General features: G+C 44.5%; 1 long non-coding RNA gene across 2 annotated transcripts in view; it reads right to left on the bottom strand.

Moving 5' to 3' along the window:
- Positions 1–3,149: 3,149 nt before the first annotated feature.
- Positions 3,150–17,449, bottom strand: part of LOC132654636 (uncharacterized) — a 71,365-nt gene continuing 57,065 nt past the window's right edge. The window contains exons 3-4 of one of the 2 annotated variants that reach the window (XR_009592289.1): positions 15,017–15,114; positions 3,150–3,365 (exon numbers count right to left, since the gene is read on the bottom strand). This is a non-coding gene — a long non-coding RNA (uncharacterized LOC132654636). Of the gene's footprint in view, positions 3,366–14,068; positions 14,416–15,016; positions 15,115–17,449 lie in introns of those variants that run through there. The other variant, XR_009592290.1, reaches the window with a different exon arrangement.

Raw genomic sequence — 17,449 nt, 5'->3', positions numbered from 1 at the left:
CAGAGCCCTTGGGAGAATTCATGCTCCTCAGAATCCTCTGGACTTGAGTTTTCAGACATCTTATTAGTGATGGAAAAAGTAACGGGCAGATCATCCATGTATACCGTGAGGTGGAACTTGGGATATCTTTTCAAATTTCTGCCAACTACTGAGCCTTACCAATTCTCAATCTTTTCAGTCTTACTTACTATCAAAAAAACTATTTATATAATTATACAATTTTTGCCAGTGCATTTTAGCTGCTTTTTTGGGGAGGGGTGCTGCTTGGGCATTGTCCCCTCTCTGGTTATGACTAAAGCAGAGATTTAAGTTTGGGTTTTCCTTCGCTATCTAATCTGAACCAGTTACAACTTCCATTTATTATTTGTTTTATTCCAACATGATAAATACCTTTCCCGTGTTGTAGAGCAATATTTACACAATACTTCCCAATGGAGTTTGGCAATCTCTCATTTCCTTCCTCCACAGCGCTTCCAAATTCCACTTGTAAGTCATGCCAAGAAACCGAGAGATGGGAGATTCCAGAGGCTACCAAAGAGGAGGTGCTGTCGGAAGAAGTTCCTCCAAAGGGAAACGAGCAGGTAGACACCCATTAAGGATAAGCACTGGAGAATGTGAGCACAGCTCATAATCCGAGCTGGGGACAGGGTTCAGTCCCACCCTTTCGGTCCAACGTTGGCACAGATAGACGTCTGTGTGACCCCAGGGCTCTGCCAGTGTCTGGGCTGTCCATGTCAAGTTGACTCACTGAGACTCCAGATGCTGAAGGGCTAAGGTCTGGCTGTGACCTTCACCTTTCACTCTGCCCTTAACTACCTCTCTGCCAGGAATATCTCTGGCTCGTTTCTTTGCTCTTTGTTTAGTTTATCCACAGACAAAATGACTCAGACTTCCTAGGCTGAATCACCATATATTCACATGATAACTTCTGCCTTTCTAGCTTGGCGGAGCAGGTGGGAAAAGATGTCGATGCTTTTATTCAAATGGCATCCAGAGACGAGGTGGAAATCTGAACTTCCGGGAACAGGGTTCCTTTTTTGTGTCTTTAGTTTTAACTCCTGACAGAATCTGTGTAGGGATGTCTCTCTCAGATCCATAGCCTTTGGGAGAAGCAGGGTGTACTTTCCTGTGCCACCTCCCACCATCCCTCACATATTCAGATGTGTTTGGGCAGAGTCACGGGATCATGTAGGTTACTCTCACACTAAGGCATGAAGTTCAGCTTAGAGAGTGGAGGACGATTTCCATTCCCATCATCTGTTTATGAATGAATTCTCACCTGTGTGCATAATCTAAATGTAGTGTGTGTGTGTGTGTGTGTGTGTGTGTGTGTGTGTGTGTGTGTGTCAGAGAGGGGGGGGAGGCTGGAGGTGAACCCAAGAGTCTTCCTCAGTTTCTGTCCACCTTATTTTCTTGAGACAGCATCTCTCATTGAACCTATAACTCACTGGTTCAATTAGGCTGGTTGGGCAGCAAGCCCCAGGATCCTCTTATCACCAGCCCCATGCCCTAGGGATACAAGGTCATGCCACCATGCCTGTTTTTTGGTTCTGGGGATTGAACTCTGTGCCCATATGGCAAGCATTTTACCAACTGAGCCATTTCCTCTTCCCTATACATTAATCTTCAAGTTAGCAAACCAGTTTCCATATGTGCATTTACAAGTGACAAAGCTCTAGCAGCTGTCTCAATGCACCTGCAGATTTAATATCTAAAACACAAAATGCTATAATTAGCAGTGCTTTTAAAACTTATTAATGTTGCATGTCTTAATGTTAAGAACTTTTAATTAACCAGATGAATGACTAGAAATAAAATATTAACACTCTAAGAGATATTAGCAGTAGGATAAATTTAGGGAAAAAAAATCTTACAACTTTCCTGAGTCAAACTGTATTTATAAATTTTAAATAATAGTGACATAAGGCAGAAAATAGAATTTGAGTTACACCATGACTTTAATCAGTGTAGGATTGTCTGTGGTATTGTTTTTCATAAAATTGAGTGAGGCAGTACTTGAGAATATTTAATTTTTTAATTTATTAATTTTTTATTGATTTCTCTCTCTCTCTCTCTCTCTCTCTCTCTCTCTCTCTCTGTGTGTGTGTGTGTGTGTGTGTGTGTGTAAGTGGGCATCAGAAGACAACTTTCAGGAGTTGGTTCGCTCCTTCCGCCATGTGTCCCAGGAACTGGGGAAATGATACTCAGCTTGTCAGGCTTGGCAACAGGTGTCTTTCTGTCCTCACGCGGTCATCTTGCCAGCCCCTGCATTTAGTAACTGTCTGTTTAACTATGTTTTGGTTGTAACTCTCTGTGGAGAAAATGTCTTATTGAGGAATTAGTCCCATCTCGTGAGGATGAATCAAAAGCAGAGCTTCAGTTTTCTAGCTTACAGATGTGAAGTCAGAGCAGTATGATCGTGCTGTCATTGACAAGACAGATGGGGAAGCGCTCAATGATTCAGGCATCACAGGCATTTCCACACCTTCTGTTGTATGGCTGGGAAATGTGTCTAAGTATGTAGAATACACCATATTTGCCTGCTATCGGCGGAAGGGTGGCTGCCATCTTCATTTTCCTTAGACTAGAGGCAAACCCCATGAAATGTGGAAGTTCCTGTTGATCCATACCTTTATAAACTGTTTCAAATAAATGGATGGCCGCTGTTGCATTTTTTAAAAACCAAACTGTGGAAATAAAGAAACTCTTTGTATGGGGCCTTGCAATTAAAAACACAAAGAGAAGAGGGTTGTCTACAGGGAAGATAGTGTTTATTGGAGTTTACTATAGGATAAAATCAACTGCTGTGTCTTGGGTGTGCATTTCTTATGTGTAACCTAAGGAATTAAAAAAAGGGGGGGGGGAGCTGGAGATATGGCTCCAGCAGTTAAGAATACTGGCTTCTCTTGCAGAGGACCCAGGTTGTTCAGTCCCCATTACTGACATCCATCTATAGCTCACACCCATCTATAGTTCCAGTTCCTGGGGTCTAATGCCCTCTGATGGCCTCTTCGGGCACTGTATGCATATGATGCCCTGATATACATTCAGAGAAATACACATACACATACACATACAATCAAAAAGAAAATAAACCAATCAATAAATGAACAGTGTTACTTTATTCTGCTCCAGGAAAGATGGTCAGGAAGGGCAGCTTCATGGAGAACCAAGATGGTTGTCTCAGCAACAATAAGTCTGGCATCGTTCATCATAGCTGCTGTGCAGGTAGTCTTCCTCACAGAACCTTCTCTAAGGATACATGTGGATTGCCCTATCCAACATCATACCAGCATAGGAATGAGTTCATCTCTTTCATTTCCATGTGAGTGACAGGTGACAACATTGATAAGTTATTTTCTCTCCTGTGGAAAGGGCATGAGAGGTGTCAGGGTAGGCAATAAGTTACCTGCATCAAGTTACTGCCATAAAAAGATTTTTATGGGTCTCCTGAAATGCCTTATGGGTACTTCTTTCAATGATACTTGTTTCCACAAATTATCAGAAGACTACAAAGACTTCCCTCCAAGGAAAAGAAGAGCAATATTGAGGGCATTTTGAGTCCAATCAAAAGGAATGCGTCAGCAGAAGATAAAAAAAATAGAATATTTCTAGTAAATTTCACTTGGTGATAATTTAGAAAATGTAAGCGAGGATAGTCTACAGTGGTACCCATGGCAACAAGAGGTTCTGAATCATTAGACACTTGACTTGAGATCTGAGCTGCACTATTTCATGGATAACGGTCTTAATGGTGTGTGTATATGTGTGTGGCTTACATGGATCAGGTACCTCCTAGTCAGCCTGCCAGTTTGGGACACACACATGTGAGTGAGTCCAGCTACTATCAGCCAAGCCTGATCTAGATCAGTATGCATGTTCAGCTCACCCACACACTCACAGACTTAAATCAAAGTTAACTGTTATTTTCCTGGAGTCTTACCAGATGCTGACTGGCTGGTAAGGGATGTGGGTAACTCTGAGTGTCCAGCATAGACATGTTTTCATAACAGAAAAGTTAGAGCAAGAATAAACACAGTTAAAGGTTCTGGAGTCAAAGGCTTGGATGGGACCCTTAATAAATCAAAGTATGTATAACCAGATCGTGCAAGGCACATAACAAAATCTGACATTCAGGAGCTGAGCATTCAGTCCCTGCATGAAAGGGGTTGCAATGCCGTGTATTAAAGCCAGAAGCAAAGTAACTCTGACTGTTCATGCAACCCGCTACGGTACACAAGCTGTTGGTGGCATTCCAGCAGAGATCTATCCCATTGTAGAGTAGGTTAGTGAGAGTTGGGCCATTGGAAGGTAGGTCACAGGGGTAAGACGCTGTCTGCAGTCTGAAAGTTCAGCTCAAGAATCCTCACTGGGTCCTTTTGGAAGGAGGCCTGAGCTCTGGAGATATGCAGGACAGCAGCTTTCCTCTGCATCTCTGGCTGATCAAAGTCAGGTAGTTGCTCGTTTGCCCAGTTTCCACTGTTGAGATACTAAGATCCCTCAGGTTCTCCCTTTGTGGTTGGAAATGAATAGCCATGTCTTCCCAGAGGGACCTGATTTGTCACAGTGGCAGGCAGTTCTTCCACTCAAGGTCACTGCTCAAACTGAAACCTGAACCAGAACTTTAAAGGGGGTCAATGTCTCATAGCCAAGTGTTCTGACAAGGAGAGGTGAGTTGTGTTAATAGAAAAAGCCATGTATGAAGAAGATACCGTTTTGATCCACACACTTTGCTGGCAGCCTTAACACAAAGATTGTTGGAGAAGTTGTAGGGGAAATAGAAAGGTCTTACTGAATGCAAGGGGTATTATTTGGTTTTAAAACACTGCAGGAGTTAATGATGAGAGCTACTGAAAAGACCGTGGGGCTTTGGAGAAAACGAAATAGTTATTTTAGGAAGACAGAAACAAGAACCAAAATTTGAACTAGGAAAATTCATTTCAGACATGTCATTCATTATAAATGAAGAGAAACACTGCAATCTTCTAGGACCCAAAAGCAATGCGGCCATGTCTGCAAACCCTGTTCACACACACCGAGGGATACACCTTTGTTTGTTCTTTTTGGTCTTTAGGGCCAAGTATTGTCCTCACTGTCTCCTTACCACGTCCTGAAGTATTCCTTTCTGGACATTGATTTTTCTGGACTATATTTAAGGCGGCATCTCAGAGCCCAAGTCTTTTCCTAAAGACTGTCCCCTTAGCTTTAAGGGGCCTCAGGATACCACATGGCCCTGGCAAGACCTGTGCCCTTCCAGCTGCTACTGGTTAGCACTTCTGCATCTTTATTGGATTAGAGAATGTTAGGAATATGTAGATCTGCCTACACTGCTTGCCTTTAGGCAGAGGCAATCTCCAGAGCCCCCAAGCCATCTGCCATACTCAAGATCAAATGAGAAACAGTTCAGAGGCGGAGACGTGTTGGCTCCCAGCACTTAGCATTTTCTGTTAGTTCCCAGATCTTGTTTATTTCCAGGATACAATTAACACCGACTGTCCTCCATATCTATAAAGTAGCATGGTTGCTGTTTACTTCCTTCCCTTCTTAGGAGGAGAGCTCCGTGGAGGTTGGCCCTTCTCCTTTGGAGTTTGTTTTGTTCCTAGTGACCAGGAAAGGACGTGGCCCACAGCAGACACCTGGTATTAATATTTCTTGACCTAATCAACATCAGAAAGGCCTCCTATGTGTTTAATGTTTGGATGCAACATATCTATGGGATATGTTGTTATATTAATGTAGGCGCCTCTTCCACTGTGAAAACTGGTTTGGCAGAAGTGTTTTCCATAAACCGGGCGTGAAAATGATTTGTGGCACTTTGACGTGCATCAGGTGAGAGGCAGTAGCTGAGAGTCCTCAGTGGCCCAAAAGACAAGTTTTCAACGTGTCAGTTTAGTTCCTTGGATGGCAATAGCAGGCAGGGACTCCTGCTCACACACAAGGAACATGTGACACGAACAAGAACCTACCCCTGCTCGCACTGAGACGCAGGACTTATTTGTTACGGAAGCATGGCCTAGCCCACCCTTGCTGACACACAATGACACACACACGCACACACCATATGACTTAGGATGCTGCCTTTAGGGGGGATGGCACTATTCTGTGAAGACAATGAGACCAAAGTAAGAAACATGGCTGATGCCCCTCTATTGGCTTACGCAGCAGCTACCTTTTGGCTCTTCCTCTATGCAAAGCTCCACTTACTGGATATGTAAAGGTACAAAATAAAAACACACTGAGAAGTACACCCCAAAGCAAAGAATGAAAGCAAAGTCTTCAAGAACCTTTGGTTCATGTTCTGCTTTCAGTAAATTACAAAAAGGTAACAATTATCTGCAGCAGAGATCAAATGTTTCTGCTTTATCACCAGGCTTTCCAGTCCCTACCTGAAGGTGAATGCTTCCTCCAGTCCCCCAGTGACTGTTCATGAAAACAGGAGAGGGGACCATGGAGGGCAGCTGCAGTCTCCAGTTGATGTTCGACACGTTGCCTCTAAAATCCCGATTCTGCAATTTCCTGGGTCACTGCTGTTCATCATTTTCAATTCACTAATTGTTCCATCTCACACATTTTACTCAAAACGTAAATGCTGCTTTGCTCCTCCACTGGCTAAAATCCGCCCTCTCTCCTGTGGTGTGTGGCAAAAGACCCATTCCCCTAGAGCTAAGATATATCTTGTGGGTATTCTGGAATCACTTGTCATTTACTTACTACATTTCTTTTTCATTTAAGCTACAGATTTTTTGAAGTCAGTTTTTTCCCCCTATGAAGTATGAGTAGCAAACATTTTCTTTCTTTCTTTTTTCTTTTCTTTTTTTTTTTTTTTGCTTTTGTAGCAAAAAAGTAACTTTTATACTACAGATGTAATTGTTGTCTCCAACGCTTACTGCTCCTGCTAACTTAAGCCTGATCCTGGAAACTTCTAACCTCTTTACAATCTAATCTAGGCCTAGAATTTCAGCCTCAGAGACAGTACTGAATCATGTCACCCTTTCTAGCTCTTTCTGAACTCTGGCTGGCTGGTTCAACTCAGCTGTTCTGGCTCAAACTCCTCTCCCAGCTAACTGATTCAATCTGTCTTCTCTCAGTTTCTCACTGAATTGCTCTGCTTGGCCTCAAACTAACTTTAGTAATCTGTTCTAATCTTCTGGCTCCTTCATGTTCTCTGGCTCATTCAGTCTTTAACCATGTCTAGCTTGTTCTCTCTTCAGCCTCTCTCTGTAAAACTCTCCTGGTAAAAACTGCCTCTGAATTCTACAAACTAAACTGCCAGGAACTCAACTCCACTGCACTGCCTCTCAGCTCATTGACTTAATTGAACTGCCTGAACAGAACTGGCTAAAACTCAGATCTGTGTGCATCTTTCTCCTGAGTGCTAGGATTAAAGGTGTGTACCACCAAGCCTGGACCTAAGCTTTCCTGGAATTTGCTCTGCACCAGGCTGGCCTTGAACTCAGAGATCTGCTTGCCTCTGTCTCCTGGATTAAAGGCTTGTCTGTATTCCAGCCGGATCAAACAGAACTAGAAGGTCTTTGGATGTGATGTCTTGTCAGAGCAGCAAGGTTGTGAACTAAAATTCCTCCATAGTTCACACAGTTTTCCTCAAGATCATTCAGCAGCTGTTGCAGTGACTAGGCCATTGCAGACATCATGCATGGCACATACCACAGTAAAACATGACATACAGGATAGGAGGGGCCACACTGGACTGGATCCTCAGGCTCTAGCTTGCTGACTCCTGGTTTACAGTATTATACTTCTGTTCATCACATTAAAAAACATTTACATGAATGGCATCTCCAGGGTAGAGGCTACTGCTTAACTAGTATTCTAGTCCACTTATTATTGTTGTGACAAAGACCAGGACCAAAAGCAACTTGGGTGTGGAAAGGGTTTATTTCATCTTACAACTTATGGTCTACCACTGGGGAAGTTAGGGCAATAACTCAGGCAGGAACCTGACGGAAGGACACAGCATTCCTCCATAGTCTTTGCAAGCTGAGGTTGCTTCCCTTGATTTTCTCAGTCTGCTTTCTTACATCCCCGAGGCCACCTGCCCAGAGGTGGCACTGCCCTTCCATCAAGCAAATGTCTCACAGACTTGCCCACAAGCCAGACTGATGGAGATACTTTCTCGGTGGAGCTTCCTTCTTCCCAGCAGCTTTAGCTTGTGTGAACTTGTGTGCCTCAGCGGGTCTGCACAAAGACCCGAGTGTGATCCCCAACACTGCCTAAGACTGATCATGGTGTGGACCTGTAAGCTCACAAGGTGGAGGCAGGAGGATTAAAAATTCATGGTCATCCTGTACCGTAGCAAGTTCGAGATCCTCTCAGAAAAAGAACATTTTTTCAAATGATCCCCTCTCTGTTTATCCAACAACCTTAATAATGTCTTCTTTGTCTCAGGCTCTGTCTTCATTAAGAGAAGGAGCTGCTTATGTGCTCTTGAAGCTCAGGGGGAAAAGGCAAGCATGTAACCTGCTGTGTGGTGTTGTCCTTGTCTGTTTATTATACCCTTCAGGCTTTCCAGAGAAACCAACACACTCCAGCTGTGGCTGGAGAAACCACAGCTGGATACTCTCAGACAGGGATTCCTGGAAGCTATCACTTCCATTTTAGGTTGAAAGTCAGATATTTTGTGTCTGTCTTAACTTCCAGTTGCTTCTTATTTTTGAAAAACAAAAAGTCAAAGGAATGAGCTGTTACTTCAGAGAGGAGTTTCTTCTTTGGCCTGAGAGGTATATTGACATTACAAAGTCCAGAGAGAGAAGCCTTGGGCAGACGTTCCGAGGGTTTCTAAAGTGATTTTACCAGGGTTGAAACAGCCCCATATGCTTCAAGGAGCTATCACCACGTTACCTTATTTGAGATTTTCAACCCAAGCGATTTATAAACACAGGGTGCCTTCCAAAGGCAGTTTCTCCCTTCTTTCTCTCCCATTTATGGAAACAAAGCAAACATTTCACAAGGGCAGAGACACTGAACTCTTCTTCATTCCCTGCTTGCCTAATGAGCCCTGGGAAAGGATAGAGTCAGTGGAGAGTGGGGAAGAAGCTGGATTCTAGCCAGCTGGTCCTGCTGCTTAATGGTGACCCAGATGTCTTGAGGCAGCCTCGACAGATGGGCCCAGGGCCCTTTGTTTGAATTTGAAATTATAAGCAGAAACAGAAGGCAGATGTTTGCCTTCTTCAAAGGGAAGAATAGTAAGAAGGAAGGCATTTAGAGAATAAGGAAGCAAAAGCCATTGTCCTAACTTATACTGAAGTTCCTCATTCAAATCCCCATTAGCAAACTGCCCTTCTCTATTCAGAAATAGAGAAGAATTGCTGCCTGTGGTGGTTAGTGTTTGATGCCAACTTGGCTCAGTTCAGAATCACCTAGGAGGCATAGCTCTGGGTGTGGCTATGAGAGCATTACTAGAGATGTTTAACTAAAGACAGACCTATCATAATTGTGGGTATCGTCATCCAAGGGCCGGGCTTCCAAATGAGAAGAGAGGAGAAAGCGAGCTGAGCACCAGCATTCATTCCTTCCTGCTCCCTGACTGTGGATGCTACGTCACCAGTTCCTCCGTGTCAATGGCCACCATGACTTCTCTACCGTGACAGATGTATCTTCAAACTTCATGTCAAAATAACCCCTCTTTCCTAAGGTCCTTTTGTCATATCAGTGAGAAAAGAGAAGGGTGACTAACGTGCCGTCCTTGTGGGTGGGCGACAGAGAAGACCTTCTGCCACTGTGTTCTTGTGTTGAAACCTGGCAGGAGAGAAGATATCCGAAAGCGATACTATGCCCCACCTTTGGCTAGCACACTGTAGAATCAGTGGGACTAGAACCTGGGTTGCCAGGCCTGGCAGCAAGTACCCTTTTGCTGGCCTACAACACATATTTCATAGGTTAATAAACAAAATCAAGACATGGTGGCTTCACTGTGGGTTAGGAGTGAGGACACTGGAAAAAAAAAAAAAGAGCCCACGAAGGTCTTGCCTGAGTCACTCTTCTCCCAACAGGCAGCTTCACCCTTGCTAAATGGACTCTTCAGGAGTCCACCATGACAAAGCCTCTGTTGTTTAATGAATAAGCCTTGGGTCTTTTGGTTCCAATAAAGGCTCTAGAGCTGAAGCAGTGCATGCTGGGGGAATGCTTGCAAACTGCCCGGGGACCAACCAGGCCCTGCAGCACGGTTCTGTTTGAGAGCACAGGTTCCTATGACCTTCCTGCGTTCACTTCCGAGAAGAGGTGAGCTCTAAAGCTGTTTTCAGAAAGACCACACGATGCTTCAGACCACAGGCCTAGAAGGACGTCTCTGCAGACAACAGGATCCCTGATGGGTGGAGATATTGATGTCGAAGATCATAGCACTGCATCCTGTGCACAGGTTTGCTCTCCATCACCACATGAGAGACGTCTTCTCTATGTCAGCGCTGCCTCTGTACCCCACCTGCCATTTCTTGGTGGCCCAGGGCCGTTGATTTTGCTTTGAGAAAAATTCTTGCCCTCCCTCCTAATGCTGGGACTTGAGCATTCAGACTGTCAGTTGCCTTTCTGGTCTGTCAGGGGGCGCTGCAGAGTTCCCTCTGTCCTTTCCCTAAACCCCTCAGAGGAAATCTGGATTTTTTTTCTCCTGCTTGGCAAATGCTGATTAAGCTAGGATATCCAGGTTAGCTGAGTACAGGAATTCCTGCTTGTTTCAGAAATGAGATAGGGGTTAATTCCTACTCTCATTATTCTGGATAATTTTTGTATCAAAGGAAAAAAAATCTGTGTGTGTGTGTGTGTGTTGTTGTGTGTGTGTGTGTGTGCGCGCGCGCATGTGTATGTGTGTGTGTATGCTTCAGATTAGGACTGAGCGGAGTGTGGTGTCTTTGGGACAAGGAAAAGAAGCACATGACTCCCATTAAGAGCATGCCACAAAGGCACAGATCTAAGAGGTTATTTCATTCCAGACTCTTGAGAAAGACGACAATGCCCAAGCATCCAGGACGTGACAGTAGCATGCAGAGCAGGGTGCATTCCCCGCCTTGACTTGCAGAAGAAGCCTGGGGTGCTGTTGTCCAAGATCCCTTTGGAGAAAGAGCTGGAACACTAGAAAGTACAGCTGCAGTCTCAGAGAAACCGCCTGGGAGGACTCTGTCTTAGAATTAGGGTGCGCTTCCATTCTGAGAGACAGCATTACGCAATGTGCCCTTGATTTGCTTACACCTCAGCTGTAGGATGTCTAGTGATGACCCTTTTTGCGTGACTAGACAGCAATCGGCACAGGAAGCTTGCAAGTCCCGATGCAAGGCGTTGGTAGCTTGCCACTCCAGTCTCCTTCCTCCATTGTGGGTCATCTCCTGTCTCAGAATAAATCCTGAACATTTCAGTCCCAGCCTCAGCTGGGATATATAAGATCTAATGACACAATGCATATAAACTAACAAGTATCAGTAAACTGCTTGCTACAAAAAACCATGAGAAACTTGGCATTGGATAGATGGGTTAGTGGTTAAGAGCACCAGCTACTCTTGCAGATGGACCCAGGTTCGATTCCCAGCACCCACATGATGGCTTACACCATCTGTAACTCTAGTTCCAGGGTATGTGACACCCTTTTTTAGCTACTGTGGGCACCAGGCATACTAGGGATACACAGACATAAATGCAGGCAGAACACCCATACACAGAAATAAAATAAAATAAAACCACAAGAAACCAAGGAATCAATCAGGGACAGGCTGAAGAGTGGGAAACATAGGTAATAAAAATGTTGAATCTTGATAGAAATTCTGAGGTAAGTGAAACAGAGCCTGGGTTGAACCTGATTCTGAGTGAAGACTGATGGCTAGAGACAAGGTCATTGCTTGTGTCACGGCTAGAGAGAAACTCACAAATCTGGAGCCTCCTGATGTGAGAAGTGAACAGAGGGCTGTGTCCGGAAAGGGTCAGGTTCTCAGTGACTGTGTGTGGGCCTCAGTTATAGCAGATCCTTTGGAAAGCAGCTCTCAGAACCGTCCTACACCCGTCAGCCGGAAGTTGAGTACTCCAGTCCTCCCGTGCTGTAAAGATGGTTGATTACAAGAATGTGGAAAACCCAGCCATAGAACTCTAATTATTAGGAAGCCAATTGATTTACTGTCCTCACAAATGCTTCTTCTCCTTGTTACTTCTCAGGATGAGAGATGACCCCTTGAAAGGGAAAACGAAGCTTTTCTCGGCATGCAAAGGGTGAGCCTGGACCGGATTAGTGACGGGCAAGTCCATCTGAGGGAATCCAGAGCCAAGGGCAGCCAGGTTGCTGCGCAGCGCTGCCCCCGGAGCGCTCTCTCTGGTTCTAATGATTTATTCAGCATTTGAAACATCCAGTTCTCTTCAAATATTTATAACACTTCCTGGTTGCTTTGAGGCTTTTAATAGGCCAGAATAAATCTGTAAGTATTGAAAAATTGTCAGCAAATGGGCCATAGTGTGAAAAACCCTGCAAGCTGTACGGATGGGGCCATTTGCTTTACTGTGGCCAGAGAAAAATGTTGCGGTAATCTCTTCCTAGCGTCACCGCTTTAGATGCGCTTGCCTCCGAGTTTCAGTAATCAGGGGCTCTTTAATTACGTGATAAAAATCCACCGACAGGATGATGGTCCGTCCACTCAGCAGAACGTTAGACAGTGGTGATATTCAGCTTTCTCCTTGTGCCATTTTCATTTAGCCCAAGGCCTCACACGGGATGGTGCTCCCACAATTCTACGTGGATCTTCCCTCCTCCAGTACACGTCTCTGGAGAGATGGCTCAGAAGGTAAGTTAAGAACACTGGATGTTCTTCCAAAGATCCTGAGTTCAATTCCCAGCAACAGCAACCACAAGGAGACCCATAACCATAGGTAGTGAGATCTGGTGCCCTCTTCTGGTAAGCAGGCAGAATGCTGTATGAATAATAAATAAACCTCTGACCCTCACAGGTGCACATCTCCAAGGCGACTCTTGAGTTAATTATTAGAATGGCTCACAGGCTGGAGTCCAGCTAGTCTAACAATGGTAGCCAACAGAAGGTCCAGGAATCAAGTAGTTGTTCAGTTCATGAGGCAGGATACCTTACCTGGTCTTCAGTACACACCAGAATCCTGAAGAAGTAGGCTCTAATGCCAGTGAGGGAACGGACATGCCAGTGACAAGGGAGAGAGAGAGAGCAGGCAGGCAAAGAAAGCAAGCTTCCTTCTTCCATGTCCGCTAGATAGGCTGCCAGCAGAAGGTGGGGCCCAGATTAAAGGTGGCTTTTCCCACCTCAGAAGACCTGGATTAAAGGTGGGTCTTTACTTCAAATGGTTTCATTAAGAAAAATCCCTTACCGATGTAACCAGCAGTTTGGGTTTTAGTTAACTCCAGATGTAATCAAGTTGACAACCAAGAAAGGCCACCACAATAAGAAAGCATCTTTTTGTCCTTCTCACTCTTCTCCAGAACCAGTCCTCTTCATGGACATTCTCTTTGATTTTTTTTTCTTCTTCTAAAAAAAACATTGTAATTTTCTTTCAGCTCCATGGCAGCCTTTTCTGTGTGGTTTCTTCTTGCCTCAAGTTCAGCCTTCCTTCTTTCCCATCCTGGCCTTCCTGGAAGAGGCTGAGTTGCTGGGCAGCAGTAGCGGATTCTGTAATCACTGCTGTTCTGCCTCAACTGCTGTAGGAGTTCTGCTCTCTCCCTCCTGGGTGAGGCTCAGAAATGGCTGTGTGCCTCTGCTGAGGCCCACATCTTGTTGCCATCACCTCTCTCTGTAAGTGATGGTTGTGTACCTTTCTAAGTAGTGGAGATGCATGTGCTATTTTCGTCAGTCAAAATTGTCTGGCCATTTCTTCACCTTGACACTCCATGAGTCTCTGTATTCTAATGGACAGTAAGAGCTACCACAGCTGGCTGCCATCCTGCGCTTAGTATGAGCATGTCTCTTCTGAATTTCCCACTACATCTCTGAAGCAAACTCTCATTGACTCAACTTTGTAGCGAAAAGAGAGAAGAGCCGAGGCTTCAGATGTTGCATAGGGTCCGCACTTATAGAGATAAGCAGCAGAGGAGCCAAGATGCAACCTCGGAATCCTACATGCAGGAACCATGGCCAGCAACAAAGAAGTCAAAGGAGGGTTCAGAAGACCTTGAAATCTCAAGGTCAATGACATTGCTCTGACCAAATCATGGGTATTCATTGTAATTTGGATTACAATGTATTTGGAATTCATTGTAATTGTTAAGCTTTTACTATTTTCTTTGGAATAAACTGAGTTACATTCTTTCTGTGATATCCAAACCGTGTTCCACTCTCCCCAGTTCACGTCATATAATCAGGTGATTATTTGTCTGCTTTTCACATTTTTTCAAAAGATTCAGGTATTTTAGAAATTATACTGATCCTGACCACAGTACGTGGCCCTGAGGTATGCCAGCTGCACCTTAAAAAAAAAAAAAAAAGAAAGAAAGAAAGAAAGAAAAGCGAATTATCCCCTGAGAAGATTGAGAGTTAAAGAGCAATTGCAGCCAGTTCTTTTTCTGAAAGTTAGTAATGTTAAAGCTCCTCTAAAGAATACAGAGAATCGCTTTCATACCCCGTGACCACCGCCTTGAGAAACACCCTAGAATTACTCAGGAGGGGAAGCCAGGCTTGTTCTTTTCTTTAACTCTTAAAATAGGTCAGGGCACGTGATTATTTCAGTGTCCCCATTTTTCTTATTCCAGTCTACTGTTTCCCAGTGTGCATGTCTCTCTCAGGGAGCCATGGAGACAACAAAATGTCTACTGAGCAGCTTTTCCTCAGAAATAATATCACAAATATAAAATGTATCCTGCCATGAACTCATCAGCAGGGGAGACAGGCTAGAGAAGCAATATTCTGTCAGGTTTTTCCTGAATCTCTCAATAAACCTCAAGGCTAATAGTAGTCTCAGGAGGGAAGCCGGGAAGTGGCCATAATGGGAAGTGAATGGATGATGAAGAGGCATTGCAGAGGAACCCCACACCCTGTACTCCTGTATGTCACCACACACGGCTCTTTACCTCTGAACACGCCTTCTGTCCCCAGGTGGAGTTTTCAGCTATGACGGTAGCACTGTAGGATGTAGATGTCTGATGGAACCAGTTGAGATGATCCATAACTGAAAGGAAAGATTGGAAGGCCATTGAGATTGCTGCTGTGAGGCTTCGGTTGGGCAGCTTTCATTTGTATGCCCAGAGATGGGCCCACACGGTGCAAGGTTAGGTGGCAAGTGTCCAGTGACTGCCCTTTCCATCCAGTGCTTTTTGAGGCAGTGTCTCTCACTGCTTTAACACTCACCAAATAGGACAGAATGACTGCTCAGCCGGCCTCAAGGATTCCCACCTGCACATCCAGAGCTCTGGGCTCACTGGTGTGCACCACCAAATTGCAGTTGGGTTCCAGGTATCTAACTCAGGTCTTTACACTAGCAAGGTAAGCACTTTAACCAGTGAACCATCCCCTGCCCAAGCCCTTTGATACTGGGTATGTGAAAGTGGCCAGGTCTATTTAAAATCCATTGTGTTCCACCTTGTCTTTGATCTTACTCTCTTTTGTGTCACAGCTGGGTTGAAAGACTGAAATTACTTAGATCTTCATGGGGACCAATTAAGCAGAGATTAGTGTCTTTGAAACATGAATGGCTGGTTCATATTGAACACTTTTGTAAAAGTAACTTTTATTCGCCTGATATAATTGTCTCCGAGGCTTACTACCTCCTTCTGCTAACCTAGACCTAGTCCTGGAAGCTTTTAGCCCCTGTAAAACTTAATCTAGGTCTAGAGACTTAGTATTGAATAAGCTCTCCCTTTCTAGTTTTTTTCTGAACTCTGGCTGGCATGTTCAACTCAGCGGTTCTGGCTCAAACTCCTCTCAAAATTGACTGATTCAGTCTAGTTTCTCTCTCTGCCTCTGACTGACTTACTCTTCTTGGCCTCGAGATTACTCTAGCAATCTGTTCTGATCTTCCGGCTCCTTCTCATTCCCTGGCTCCTTTTGTCTTCTTGTATCTAGTTTGTTCTCTTTTCAACCTGTCTGTATGAAACTCTCCTGGTAAAAACAGCCTCTGAACTCCACAAATTCCATGAACTGAACTGTTATGAACTCAACTCCCCTGCACTGCCTCTCAACTGACTCCTGAGTGCTAGGAACAAAGGCCTGTACCACCAAGTCTAGACCTAAGTTTTTCTTTACCTGAAACTTGCTCTATACCAGGCTGGCTTTGAACTCAGAGATCTGCTTGCCTCTGTCTCCTGGGATTAAAGGCGTGTCTACATTCTAACCAGAGTAGCCATATTGATGAATTAAAACTCCTCTATACACTTTATGGCAATCTTACTTATCACCTTGTTTGTCTCAACATGAGACCACATTGGTGTCATGCTAAGTGATATGAATACAGGTCCTTTACAGTTAGGTGTGGTCCTGACTTTACAAATATCTAAAATTTTAAATAAGCTTAGACAAAAAGAGTATATTACAAATGGCTGGGGAGATGGCTTAGTATATAAAGTACTTGTCTTAGTCAGAGTCCTATTGCTGCGAAGAAATGCCATGGCCACAACAACTCTTACAAAAGGAGGCATTTAGTCTGTTATCACCATGGTGGGGAGCATGGCAGCATGCTCTGCTGGAGCAGCAGAGTTCTGCACCTGGATTCACGGGCCGCAGGAGAGAGCAGCACTGGGCCTGGCTTGAGCTCTTAAAACCTCAAAGCCCACCCCCAGTGACACACTTCCTCCAGGAAGGCCACAAGGTCACACTCCTAATGTTTTTCAAGTAGAAGTATGGTCATTTACTAACCACCATTCTCTTAAATAGATGAGTCTATAGGGCCCAGTCTTATTCAAGCCAGCAGAGCACTCGTGGCACAACCATGAGGATAGAGTTTCAATCCCCAGGACCCAGGTAAAGTCAGGTGAGGGTAGCACCCTGCCCAAAATTCCAGCAGGCAGGAGGCAGAGATAAGGGTGCCCCTGCAACAAAGTGACTGGCCAGACCATGGAAACTCCCGTTTCTGAGGGCTTCGCTGCCTCAATATGTAAGGTAGAGTGCAACCAAGGAAGACACCCAATGTCAACCTCTGACTTCCACACACACGCCTTCATCTGTAGATGTGCAAACCAAAAATACACACACACACACACACACACACACACACACACACACGCCTTCATCTATAGACGTGCAAACCAAAAATACACACATATACCACACACACACGCAAAACAAAGAGTGCAAGATGGCTCAGGAGTTAAGGGAACTTGAGGGGACTCAGGTTAACTTCTCAGCACCCATACCCATAACACAGTTTCAGGGGACCCCACACCCTCCTCTGGCTTCTTTGGACACCAGAAACATATAGTGTACACACATGTAAGTAGTCAAAACACCCATACATATAAAAAAAATCGAAGAAAATATGGGGCCAAGAATTGCAGATTTCCCTATGTTCG

Source organism: Meriones unguiculatus, chromosome 6 (genome assembly GCF_030254825.1).
Source record: "Meriones unguiculatus strain TT.TT164.6M chromosome 6, Bangor_MerUng_6.1, whole genome shotgun sequence".
NCBI classification, from domain to species: domain Eukaryota; kingdom Metazoa; phylum Chordata; class Mammalia; order Rodentia; family Muridae; genus Meriones; species Meriones unguiculatus.
The sequence above is the reverse complement of the archived record's forward strand: the minus strand, read 5'-3'. Positions and strand labels throughout refer to the sequence as shown.